This window comes from Aulonocara stuartgranti (assembly GCF_965226115.1).
Source record: "Aulonocara stuartgranti genome assembly, chromosome: 3".
Lineage (NCBI taxonomy): Eukaryota > Metazoa > Chordata > Actinopteri > Cichliformes > Cichlidae > Aulonocara > Aulonocara stuartgranti.
In genome coordinates this window covers 67,316,958-67,330,333 of record NC_138941.1, presented here as the reverse complement: position 1 = coordinate 67,330,333, position 13,376 = coordinate 67,316,958, and the positions used below count along the sequence as shown (strand labels likewise).

The following is a 13,376-nucleotide window of genomic DNA, read 5'->3' as shown; positions in this document are numbered from 1 at the left end:
ACCAAATTGTATTCAAAATTGAGCCACACTTATGGAGCTCCACAATCCTTTTCCTGGTGTTTTGGTTGACATCTCTTAATTTTCCATTTCAAAGAAACAGGCTCTGTGTTTTGTCTTATATGCATCCACAGCTGTTCCACCAATTTACTCACATGGACTCTACTAACCTATCAGAAGCTTCTTCAGCGCAGAATGGAATCGTCTGGAGTTTTTTTATTAATTAACAATAAACTTAGTGTACATGTACTCCTAAATTTGATGAAAGTGATAAAAAAATAGACAGCTCTGTCTCTCTTTATTCTGACATTTAACTAAGTCAAAAGATATTTCAATATTTATTTATCTAAAACAAAACAAGTTTACTCTAAATTGATGTTGTACAGTAAAAAAATGTTCTTGTGTTTTCCATAAAGTGTATGTAAATATCTGGTTTCAACTGTGAATATACTGCTGTGTATTGAAAGTCCTCTTGTTTTGCATAGATATACTGAACAACATACAAAGCATAATATATAAAATAATATCTACCTGAGTTTTTTCTTTGAAAGAAGCTCCTTATGTCCATTCTTGTATATCAGTGCATTACTGAAACAGATTTATTTAGCCGTGGAGGGAAACAACTGAAAATATGAAATAAACACACATGTAAGCTAAGACTCTCTAAAGAAACAGCATTGTTGTTGTTCGGCTTTTCATTTCGCCATTTGTTGATTAACTTGAAGAGCAAGTAACGTAATACTGGTCAAGTGATCAGTTTGATATCAATCTTTCGTGATACACCGTCATATTTACATTTTTTGTACAGTATGAATGATTTACTCTGGTACCTGGTCAATCTTCAGTTCTCCTCTGTCTGCCTAGCTCAGTTTCTCCAACAGCGCACTTGCAGTAGTGATGTGTCGGTCGCGAACGAAATGGCTCTTAGAGCCGGCTCTTTGGAGTGAACGACGCGAGCCGGCTCCTTATTGGGAGCCGGTTTTTTTCTCTCTCTCTCTCACTTTTTTTCAGCGTCACTCCGCACGCGAGCCTTGTGCTTTGCGCTGGAAAGAGGGGGGAGGGGCAGTAGTTACACTGGCAGTACCACAGGAACAGAGCCGGAGGGAAACAGCCAGGGACATCAACGTCACATTAGAAAGGTATAGTAATCATCCAAAACTATATTCAGTTGCGGATGATAAAGGATTCAGAAAGTTTATTCATGCAGGCCCAAATGGCAGAGAATATGCATGTTCTTTTTGTTTTCATATTTTAATTTATATTTAATTGTGTTGTGGTTTGCAGTGTTTTGTGTTCTTTCACTTTAAATTTGTTTAAAAGGAAAAAAGCTGAAAATTTAAATAGTTAAAAGTTGAAATGTAAATAGTTGGTTTTTGTATTAAATTATTTATTTATTACATTTTGTGTGGAGTGAATAAATAAAAGTATATTTACAGTGGCCCCTAGAGACAAAGCACGTAAAAACTCCAAAACACGTACAAAAGACAACAGAAGTGCTCCAGGATGCTCGGGCGCAGTGTTGAGCTTTTGTTACCTAGTGGCCACACAAGCCAGCAAGTACCAACGACCGGATTTGGTGTGTCGTAGTAACAGGTAAATGAGCTCTTTTTTAAATTATTTGAATATATATATGAGTGCCTGTGTATAAATACACAAACAATACACACATGCTTTCAATTGTGTAATTTAAGTGATCTAGGTAGCTGTTTTGAAAGTTCAGTTAACGCTAGAAATGTGTTTTGGAGTTTGTACGTGTTTTGTCTCTAGGGGCCACCGCATATATTTATATATAAACATATATAAATAAAACCACTTCTTTTTTTACATTAGTAATTCCTTTTGTGCATAATTTTATATTATTGTTAATAATAAATTAATTAAAGCAACAAAACAACCTGAAGAGCCGGTTCGGAGCCGAAAGAGCTGACTCTTTTTAGTGAGCCGAGCTGAAAGAGCCGGAAATCCCATCACATCGTCACTGCGGGGCGATTGTGGCTCAAGAGTTGGGAGTTCGCCTTGTAATCGGAAGGTTGCCGGTTCGAGCCCCGGCTTGGACAGTCTCGGTCATTGTGTCCTTGGGCAAGACACTTCACCCGTTGCCTACTGGTGGTGGTCAGAGGGCCAGTGTCGGCAGCCTCGCCTCTGTCGGTGCAGCCCAGGGTGGCTGTGGCTACAATGTAGCTGCCATCACCAGTGTGTGAATGGGTGGATGACTGGATATGTAAAGCGCTTTGGGGTCCTTAGGGACTAGTAAAGCGCTATATAAATACAGGCCAACAATCATGTTTTTGCGGTCCCACTTGCAGATACTCAAAAATTCAAACAAAGCTCATAAAAAAATAAACAGATGAATAAAAACAGTTTCTCTAAATACAGGCCATTTACCATTCACTAACTCGCAGGCAGTAGCTGCCCCGTCATGCTTAGTGCCTGAGCTCAGATCATACCAATATTAGGGGGGATTTACGCACAGTCGTAAACACATACACATACAAATCCTGATTTACAAGTACAAAATATTTATGATCACATTTTGAGCCCATACTTGAGCTTTGCCAGAAAATAGCGCGTCAGGCCAAAATCCTTTCCACGCCCACCCCTGTGACATCACGCTCCAAAGCCTCCTTCTCAGCAAGCTTCCACTACTCTCACCCTGGAGTTGCGCTCCCCCAGGCTTGTACCTGTGGCTTCATGTCCTGGGGTGGGGGTTGGTTATTCTCCTGCCCTGCACCCCATCCTTTTGTTCATATTCCAAGACTATTTTTCTTTATGTATTCTTTCCCCCCAGCAACCGCCATATTATGATGTTGCAAGCAATCACAAACTCTACAGTGTGTCTAACTCCAATGTCTACCAAGCAATCTATTATTCTCAACAGAGCTAAACTCAGCATAAACTGAACCCACATTAAAGTTAGCTCGATGCTTACCTTTAGACGAGCCCACAAACCGAGAGAAACTCCGTGATGAAGCTGGAACTCTTTCCAAACACAGGAAACAGATCAGGGAGCAGAGACCCACGTTGTTCCTGTAAGTTTACTACTTTACTCCCGTTTCATGAAAAAGCAGCTCTCTCTGCTCGACTCCTCTCCTACACACACACTTTGCTCCTCCCCCTTTACCCGGCTCCGCTGTGATTTGTTGCTGTGCGGTCACGTGACTCAGCTGCACAACGTAACCCAGTGGAGCGTTATTTCAAAAGTAGCGCCAATCTCCTTTTCCTAAACTCTTTTCCTTGGCCTCGATGAAAACGTCATCGTGGGGAGGACAACTGCTGAGATGTCAGGGAAAGAGAGGAGCGGTGCTGAGAATTGGAACAGCCTTACGCTCGTCTCTCTGTAACAACGTGACACCGGATGTCCGCCTGTTGAAACTACATTGTGCAGAAGATGGACTACAAAACATCTTACTTCGTCACAATGTGTTCTAACCCTGTTGTTTTATGGAGGTTATATAAACAGGAACAGCCTGTTAAAAATATTGCTTCATTATTGAGTTTGAATTTTAAAGAAGAACAAACAGTTAGGGTCAGATTTACTAACATCTGCAGCAGGTCAAACACGTCTTTTGATGTTAAAGAGCTGCTAGGTTTACTGAAGAGACTGTCCTAAAACTCTCCAGTCAGTCCTCAAGCTGTGTTTTGAGGTGAGCCCCACTTATTTTTACTTATTTATAGCACAGCAAAGAGTCAGCTGTTCACAGATGCTCTCCAGCTGATTTTTACTGAACTGAAGTGGCTTCTTCATAGAGAGATTAAAGCACACTGTTAGTAGATCATCCTGTAATTGTGACATCACAATAATTTGCCTCACTTTACAAATCTGTAACTTCTATAACATATAAAATTAAATATATAATACAATAAGTACTTTGTGAAGGACTTTGCTGACATCTTGGCTGAATACATGCCAAAATATGATTGTGTTCCTATTGTTGGGGGCTTTGATATTCATGTGTGTTGTCCTGATATGCCCATTGCAAAGGGCTTTTAAGGCCTTACTGATTCTTTTAATGTGGTGCAATGTGTGACCTGTCCCACACATGAATGTGGACACACACTTGATCTTGTTTTATCTCATGTTTTGTTTTGGTTTTTTTTGTTTTGTTTTTAATGTAGAGATTTGTCATGCTGTGTTTTCTGACCACAGTCCTGTGATGGTTGAAGTTCCTCTTGCCTGTACCTCAGTTAAACCTCACGCTGCTGCTCGGCGCTGACGAGTTTTTAACTCCTCCCTTGCTGAGCAGTTTTCATCAGTTTTAACCAGAACTGCAAAATCCCAGATTTTTAATGCAGCCAGAACTGAGCTCATGATTTTATTCCACCTGCCAGACTGCTTTGGACTGCTTTGCACATGGCTTAATTAAAATCCAGCCATTCTAAAACTAAATCTGAGCCCTGGCTGAACGACACGACCCGAGCTGTAAGACACGAGTGCCGTCGAGCTGAGCACATATTCAGATGTAGCCCCAAATTTTTTACATACTGTAGTCAAACACCTGTTTAAAAAAAACCTGTTCTTGATCTTACGATTCTTGCAAATTACAGGCCTTTCTTCTAACTACCTTTTCTTTCCAAAATTCTTGAAAAGAGAGTTGACAGTCAATGAATGACCTTCCTGAAAAAGCAAAATGTTTTACACGTTTTCAAATTTGGTTTTAAACCCTTTCATAGGCAGCACGGTGGCACGGTGGTTAGCACTGTTGCCGCACAGCAAGAAGGTCCTGAGTTCAATTCCACCATCAGGCCGGGGTCTTTCTGTGTGGAGTTTGCATGTTACAGATGATGAGTTCAAACAGGTGCCATTCATACAGGTAACGAGTGGGGGACAGAAAAGCGTCTTACAGAAGACGTTACAGGTCTGTGAGAGCCAGAGATTTTCCTTGTTTGAGGTGACCAAATACTTATTTGCCACCCTGATTTATGAATAAATTCTTTACAAATCCTACCATGTGGATTCATGGATATTTTTTTCACATTCTGTCTCTCACAGTTGAAGTGTACCTCTGGTGCAAATTACTGACCTCTGTCATCATTTTAGGTGGGGGAACTTGCACAATCGGTGGCTGACTAAATACTTTTTTGCCCCACTGTAAGCACTTCCACGCTTTAAACGCTGCACGGTCCTACTTTCTCCTGCACTCCATATTATCCGTTGTTGATCTGCATACGTCTGCTGCTGCCACAAACGTCGCATGCTCATACGTCATTGTCACGAGACACTCTCACAAACAAAATCACGGTTTAGTAACACAGTAAGGCAGCATGCTTATGGGAAATGCTCTTCCTGGGATCTTCCTTTCCAATGTACGATCACTCAGGAATAAGACAGACGAACTGGCCCTGATGAGAAGCATGAACAGAGACTTTGCCTCCTCCTGTATGTTATGTTTTACGGAGACGTGGCTCTGTGAGGACATCCCGGACAGCGCGCTAAAGCTGGATGGTTTTCATCTGCTGCGTGCGGACCGGCAGGCCGCTCTCTCTCTGGTAAGACCAAAGCTGGAGGTGTCTGCTTCTACATTAATAGTGGCTGGTGCACAGATGTAACAGTGATTGCTCAGCACTGCTCTCCCTCTCTGGAATACCTTTTTATTCACTGCAAACCGTTTTATTCTCCGCGGGAGTTTGCTTCATTCATCCTGGCCGCTGTTTACATCCCGCCAGATGCGGATGCGCAGGCAGCTCAGTGCGCACTCGCGGAGCAGATTCTCCACACGGAGCGGACATTCCCGGACTCTCTCATCATTGCTCTTGGGGACTTTAACAAAGCCAATCTGAGCCATGAGCTTCCCAAATACAAGCAGTATATTAAATGCCCGACCAGAGAGGAGAGGACATTAGACCACTGTTACAGCACGATCAGCAGGGCCTATCGCGTGGTACCCCGCGCTTCACTCGGACTTTCTGACCACGTCATGATCCACCTAATCCCCGCGTACAGACAGAGGCTGAAGCTCTCCAAACCTGTCGTGAGGACCAAAAAACTGTGGAGCAACGAGGCTGTGGAGGAGCTTCGCACGTGTTTGGAGTCTACAGACAGGGACACAATGAAGGCTGCTTCTAACAGCTTGGACGAGTTTACGGACACTGTCACCTCCTATATCCACTTCTGTGAGGACAGCATTGTGCCATCACGCACCAGGGTGAGTTATAACAATGACAAACCCTGGTTTACTCCTAAACTCAAAAAGCTGTGGCTGGAAATAAGAAAGGCGTTCAGAAGCGGAGACAGAGACTGCTACAGAGAGGCCAAGTACAGGTTCACTAAAGAAGTGGACATTGCTAAACATCAGCACTCTGAGAAGATGCAGCAGCAGATCTCAGAGAATGACTCGGCCTCTGTGTGGAAAGGTTTTAGGAATATCACAAACTACAAGCCTAAAACCCCCCACTCCACTGATGACTTGCTCTTAGCCAACACCCTTAACGACTTCTACTGCCGTTTTGACGAGCCATCAGGCAGCCTTCACACCTCCAACGGCCCCAACAATAGAGACACTTTGGACACTCATTCCCCCACCTCTCCCCCCTCCATAGAGCCATCACCACCTTCAAACACTTCACCTACAACACCCCCCTCCTCACCCCACACAAAAGAGGATTTCACACCACCCCCTCCCACCACAACTCTTCATATTCATGAAGCAGATGTGAGGAAGCAGTTTAAGAGTCTGAATGCTCGAAAAGCTCCCGGCCCAGACGGTGTGTCTCCTGCCACCCTCAGACACTGTGCAAACGAGCTGGCCCCAGTGTTTTCTGGCATTTTCAACTCCTCACTGCAGGCATGTCATGTGCCTGCCTGCTTCAAGTCCTCTACCATAATCCCTGTCCCCAAGAAACCTAGGATCACTGGACTAAATGACTACAGACCCGTGGCTCTGACATCTGTGGTCATGAAGTCATTTGAGCGCCTGGTTCTCTCCTATCTCAAGACCCTCACGGCCCCCCTCCTGGACCCCCTGTAGTTTGCATACAGAGCCAACTGGTCTGTAGATGACGCCATCAACATGGCCCTACACTTCATCCTGCAGCATCTGGACTCCCCAGGAACCTACGCCAGGATCCTGTTTGTGGACTTCAGCTCTGCCTTCAACACCATCCTTCCAGACCATCTCCGAGGCAAGCTTTCCCAGATGAATGTGCCTGATCCCATCTGCCGGTGGATCACTGACTTCCTGACGGACAGGAAGCAGCATGTGAGGCTGGGAAAGAATGTCTCGGACTCCCGGACCATCAGCACCGGCTCCCCTCAGGGCTGTGTTCTTTCTCCTCTGCTCTTCTCCCTGTACACCAACTGCTGCACCTCCACCCACCAGTCTGTCAAGCTAATCAAGTTTGCAGATGACACCACCGTTATTGGACTCATCTCGGACGGGGATGAGTCTGCCTACAGGAGGGAGGTTGAACGTCTGGTGTCCTGGTGCAGCCACAACAACCTGGTGCTGAATGCCCAGAAGACAGTGGAGATTATTGTGGACTTCAGGAAGCACACAGCCCCACTCCCCCCCATCATCCTGACTGACACCCCCATCACCTCTGTGGACTCATTCCGCTTCCTGGGTACCACCATCACCCAGGACCTGAAGTGGGAGCCCACCATCACCTCCGTCATTAAGAAAGCCCAGCAGAGGATGTACTTCCTGAGGCAGCTGAAGAAACTCAACCTGCCAACACGGACGATGATGCAGTTCTACACTGCAATCATCGAGTCCATCCTCACCTCCTCCATCACTGTGTGGTACGCTGGAGCCACTATCAGGGACAAACAGAGACTGCAGCGTGTTGTGCGCTCTGCTGAGAAGGTGATTGGCTGCAGACTCCCATCTTTGCAGGACCTGTACACCTCCAGGACACTGCGGCGTGCAGCTCGGATCTCAGCTGACCCTTCTCACCCTGGACACAGTCTGTTTGACCTGCTCCCCTCAGGCAGGAGGCTCCGGTCCATTCGCACCAGAACCTCTCGCCATAAGAACAGTTTCTTCCCTCTGCTGTCGGACACATGAACATTAACCGTATGACTGTTCCCACCACTAACACATGACCCTACGCTGTGTTCACTGCATCATTCCATGTTTGGCACTGATCACCACCTGCACTCACCACCTGCACTCATGTATATATCATGTATATATCTATCTACTTAGCACTTTTAATTCTTATTCTCATTTTTATTTTCATGTCTATTTAAGCGTAATTTATGACACTATGTTTGCACTGAAGCACCGCAGCAATTTCCTAATGTTGTAAACCTGCTCAACATTTGGCAATAAAACCCTTTCTGATTTTGATTCTGATTCTGAAAGTAACAGTAATCTAATTACTTTTTTGCAATACTAATCCCTTACTTAACTCGTTACTTGAAAAAAGTAATCCGATTACAGTTACACATTACTTATAACGCATTACTGCCCATCTCTGCTGATGACTGACTGGAACAGTATGATTCACATTTTACATTAACACCATCCTCACACATGGTTTACATATGGCCACTAGAGGGAGATGTTGGACTTTAAACACTAACATGGATACAAGCAGATCATCAGTGATGCTTCCTCAGTGTGATGACTCCTCCCTCTCTGCTTGTTTCTTCTTTCCCCCTTTCTTATTTCCTGTTGTGCATATCATTGATTTCCCTACTGAGCTCTTCTCCTCGTCTCCTCCATCCTCCTGCCCATGACTGGATTGCCAGATTACTAATAATGTTTTGATATCAATTAAATATGACTTTTGACACAGCTTCATCATAATTAGTTGTGTTAAAACACAACTAGAGCTTTATTTCAAGTTTTCAGATGTAAAAGTGCTCATGGCACGTTTTATATTTAGGGACACTTTGAATTAAATTCACAACACAGACAGATGTCACAAATGCTACACCTCTACATCGTGCATCATAGGTGCTCTGGTAAGCCCTGACATGGTATTTTGAATTGATTATTTTTGTTGTAAAAATTTGTCTTTGGTATGTTTCCTGTTTTATTTTGGAGTTTTACTTCTTTAAGGCAGAAGAAGTCACTTTGATGATGATGAAACGTTTCTCCAGCTAAAAACGCTGTGTCCAGAGTTACACTGGATCATCTCTGCAGCAGGAGGACAAATGAGCACCTGATGTGACAAACATCTTTCTTCTTACTCCTTCCTTTAAAATCACAGCCTCTAAACTGAAACAATGTTTTTCATGGTTCTCCTGTGAAGTATCTAAGCTTTTCTTGTCACAGACCCACATAACCAACATCCACCATCACATAATGAACCAGAGGAGTGTGAAAGCAGGCTGATTTTCCAAGCACCGAGCTCCTTCGAGTCCTTCACTTCATTATTATCTCCAACTTCACCACATACAAACTGACAGATTAGTGTGCACTGGGTTAAACTGTCTGGTTCTGGCACTGACATGAAAAAAACAGGTTCAACATCATAATCAGAAGTTAAATACGTAACTTTGTTTTTTCTCAGTGGGCTGGATTCTGAGAATACGTTTTACAACTTTATTGGTATCTACATGCATGAACGCAAGACAGCGATGATAAGAAAAAGGAGATGTGAGTGGTCCACGTGTAAAACGCGCAGCCCCAAGTTTTAAACCAGCCTCGTTTTCACTTTAATGTCTGGCTGATGACGCATGAACCATGTGTGAGACGTGTATTTACAGCTAAATTAGAGTATGTGAATAAAGTGTGTCTGTGTGACTCTCTGGGTGAAACTGAGAGAGTGCCAGTGGGTTTGTGGGGTGATGCGACCGGAAATCTGCTGCATGAAACTGATGAAAAATCCACTTTCTTTATGAGACAGAAAAAGAGAAAGCAGGAAGGAGGTATTTGTGGCTCTGAGAGACAAAGTGAGGGAGATCAACCTGCGGCTTTTCCTTCCTGCTCATCTTTAAACTAAAAAATAACACAAATGAAGGTTTGTGGTGTGATGGTGATGCATATTTGTACGTCCCAAAGTTCTGGTCGAAGCATTCGTTGGAAATTCAAAAGAAGCTGTGAAAACCTCCACGCCTGAAGACTTTGAAGAAACACCCACCAGCGTGTGAACACTATGCTCATTCCTTTCCGATGAACAGCCCACTGAGAACGACAAGCTGAGCCTGCTGTTCACGTGTTTTTTTCTCATTCGGCTTCCTGTACGTTAAGACCGAGTCTGACAACAGGAAGTTGCAGCGACCTGAACCAAACCTCAAACAGCGAGGTGTTTGAGTTTTCAGTACCACGAAGATCGACTCAGACGCTCGCCTGGAGTCTCTGAGGCTGCTGAGAGACGAGGAAAAAGCCATCTCAGAGTTTGAGGCTGTTTCTGTTCCACCTTTAGGAAGAGGTCAGCCAGTTTTCAGACGAGGGATTCAGTCGACCGGATCTCGATTCATGAGTCTTCGTTCCTCGTTTGGTAAGAATGAAAAGTCTGTAACAGGCAAACTTGTAGAAATCCTTCTGCAATCGAAAACGGGCGATTTAAGAAAAAAAATTATGGGGGGTTGGAACCAAACTGGGCCTATAGTGTATTTAATATCACTGCTGAGAATAAGTGTGAACTTTGACTACAAAAAAATGAGAAATTAAAGATATCACCACCACATTTACCTTTAAATCTCTTTATTTAGAAGCAAAACAACAGAATTATTTGTGTGCTATTCTCAGTCTCGTGTTCTCCTCTTATGGACCGAAACCACACAATCGTTGGCTTTTTCTTCATTTTCATATTTCTCTATTTTTCCTTTAACTGAGCTCCTTTTTAGTGTAATTTCTTACCTTTCTGAGATTTGATTTTAACCTTTTGTTGCTCTCACACAACAATTTTCTCGATTTCTTCTTGTTATTTAATAAGAAATCGTCTCAAAGTGCAGCAGTACAACAGAGCATCTTTATAAATGTCAGACTCAGGAAACCATCTGAGTTTTTTTTTTCCATTTCCTGTTCAGTTTCCTGTTTGCAGCACATCACTTCTCTTTAAGCTTCATCTCTGCAGCCAAAGCTGATCAACAGGAGGCTCTGAGACTCAGTGAATATGAGAAAATGACTCACTGCCTGTGTAACATGCTCAAACCTCTGATTCATTCAGAGAAGGGGGGGGGGGGGGGTCGGCTGATCTTTTGGCTGCTCCTTATTTTTGTCACAGCAGTTTCAGCCCATTCGACAAGCTGAAATAAGAAGCTTTGCAGACAGTCAGGAATGCGTGTGACAGCGAGCAGCGACATTTCTGGGACTTTGGGGCTCGTGTAAAAGCAGAGGATCTGCTGCTCTCTCTTATTTGGCTCCCTGAGTTTCAATGCTGATGCAGTCTGCTGGTCTTCGGCGGCTTCTTAAAAAGCTGCCCGTGGATCAGGATGCTGACTGTGAAGGTTTTTATCATTTTTGCTGCCATTTTTAGTTTTGCCGAAATTTTGAAACAGCCTGTTTACACATGAAAACTAACAAAAATGAAAACTACCAGATCAGATTTTTAAAGATCCTTGAAATATCTAGTTCTGAAGTCTTGTTGAAGTTTGTAGGGATTCTCTGGGCAGTAAATATTAAACCCATTATCAGGCTTCATAATCGGGGCCTCTGACTTCCTGACTTATTTTCATGAACTGAACACCATCTGACTTCCTCACAGATCACCCTGAGTATGTATGAAAAAAGTCAGCAAAGGTAGGTTTTCTGACTGTTAGAGGTAGAATGTAGCTTATTTACTCTACTACTAAAGTACACCTTTAATGTACTTGTACTTCGATCAAAATACTTCTATGTTCTGCTGCTTTCTAAACATTGGGTGGGTGTACTCCAAAACATTAATTTTAAAGCTTTTCGCACTTCTTATTTTGCAGATTTTCAAATAAAAATCCAAATAAAGCAGTGTAGAGGTCAGTAACTTATGCCAAGCATAAATCATGTTTGTTTTCTTTTACGGTGTTTTCTGGTGTGATACTATGATCCTGATAACACATTGTTTAAATAAAATACTCTGTTCTAATCTTATTATCAAAATCCAGTCACGTGACCTCATCTCTCGTTAGCCTTAAAGTAGTTGGCACATGGGTACATGCTAATGTGAAGAAAATGAGATAAAAACATTGTGTGATTGCATGTTTATTACATATTACCGGACACGGGTTTTACTGAGATAATTCAGGCTTTTTCTTCTTAAAATCAGCCGTTGAAAAAAAAAATTTTCTCCGGACTTCCTCCATCGCTGCACACTCAAACAGAGACAGAAACTAACTAACTAAGACTCTAACGTGTCTGACTGATCATCAGGTAATAGGCAAATATCAAAAAAAAGTTTCTCTCAGTGAGAGTGTGAGCTTAAAGATGTGGCTGTAGAGTCTTTCCTGTCGTCTGCTCTTACTCACCCACACTTTAGTGTCGAGATCTTTGCGTTAGACATGAGTTGGTGGAACAGATTAGGCTTTCGTTTGCTCTTCCCCCCCACTCTCTCACCCCCTCTGTGGGCAATCTGTCACCAGGGGTAATCCTAAAGTTTGGGCGGCCCCATCAATAAGCTGCCTTCACTCCTCCTGGCCATAACCAGTGCTAAAAAACTGACTCTGACTTAGATTTTAGTAAATATTAATTTACTGTTACAAAACATAACTGCTATCTGTTCATTATTAATCTCATATTTTTATATTATTTAAGTAATTAATTTATAAGATTAAACTTTAAAAAAAGAACAATACAAATGTAAAATATGTCTTTATAAATCGAGGTATCAGATATTGCTATTTTGTCAAAGCTCAGGCATCCTCACTTGAAACTGGAACCAGAAACAACAATCTTTTCTTTACTTGCAGATCTTTTCTGCAAGTGAAGAAATCCGACTAGTTTCTTATTTTACTTTGTTCCATGATCGCCAAAACTTGGAAGAATTTATTTTACAAGATACTGCACAAAAACTAAAAAAAAAGAATCCACTTCATCAGATGTCACTGAGTAGTTCATTCTAAAAATAAACTCTCGTCTTCCACTCTTGTCCTGTCCTTCTTACATCTTTCTAGATCTCCCACATTGATGAGTTTTTCCTCTGTCTCTCTCTGGGATGGTAACTGTGCATTAGGTAGCAGACAAACTATAAAACGTTGCTCAAAAACGGTACTGCTTTACTTACATCTGCACCATGAAAAAGTCACAGGCGGCTACTGAAAACATTACACTGCAGAGAAACCCCAGAAACACCAGCAGTGTGATCACATGTTCTGAATGCAAAGAGAACTAATGAACTCTGTGTTCAAACCCTACAGCTGAGACCAATGTGAGGAAGCTTTCCACACATCCAACATACTCTGAATGTTCACTGTGGAGAGAAACTATTCTTCTTTCTTTTTGTTTTTTCAATTTTATTTATATAAAATCTGCAACGCCAACAGCACAACAGCAGTCGCCTCAAGGCGCTTTATA

General features: G+C 42.7%; 2 protein-coding genes across 4 annotated transcripts in view; one reads left to right on the top strand and one right to left on the bottom strand.

Annotated features, from left to right (window-relative positions):
* Window positions 1-13,376, top strand: part of LOC309695629 (uncharacterized protein) — a 409,672-nt gene that overhangs the window by 242,934 nt on the left and 153,362 nt on the right. The gene's annotated exons all lie outside the window — the stretch shown is intronic.
* The window catches only part of LOC309694246 (uncharacterized protein), a 174,314-nt gene that overhangs the window by 48,631 nt on the left and 112,307 nt on the right, over window positions 1-13,376 (bottom strand). The window contains exon 1 of one of the 3 annotated variants that reach the window (XR_014272828.1): window positions 2,927-3,072. The exons of 1 other annotated variant lie outside the window; for it this stretch is intronic. The gene's annotated coding sequence lies outside the window, so the exon portion shown is untranslated. Of the gene's footprint in view, window positions 1-2,926; window positions 3,080-13,376 lie in introns of those variants that run through there. One more of the 3 variants, XM_082514140.1, reaches the window with a different exon arrangement.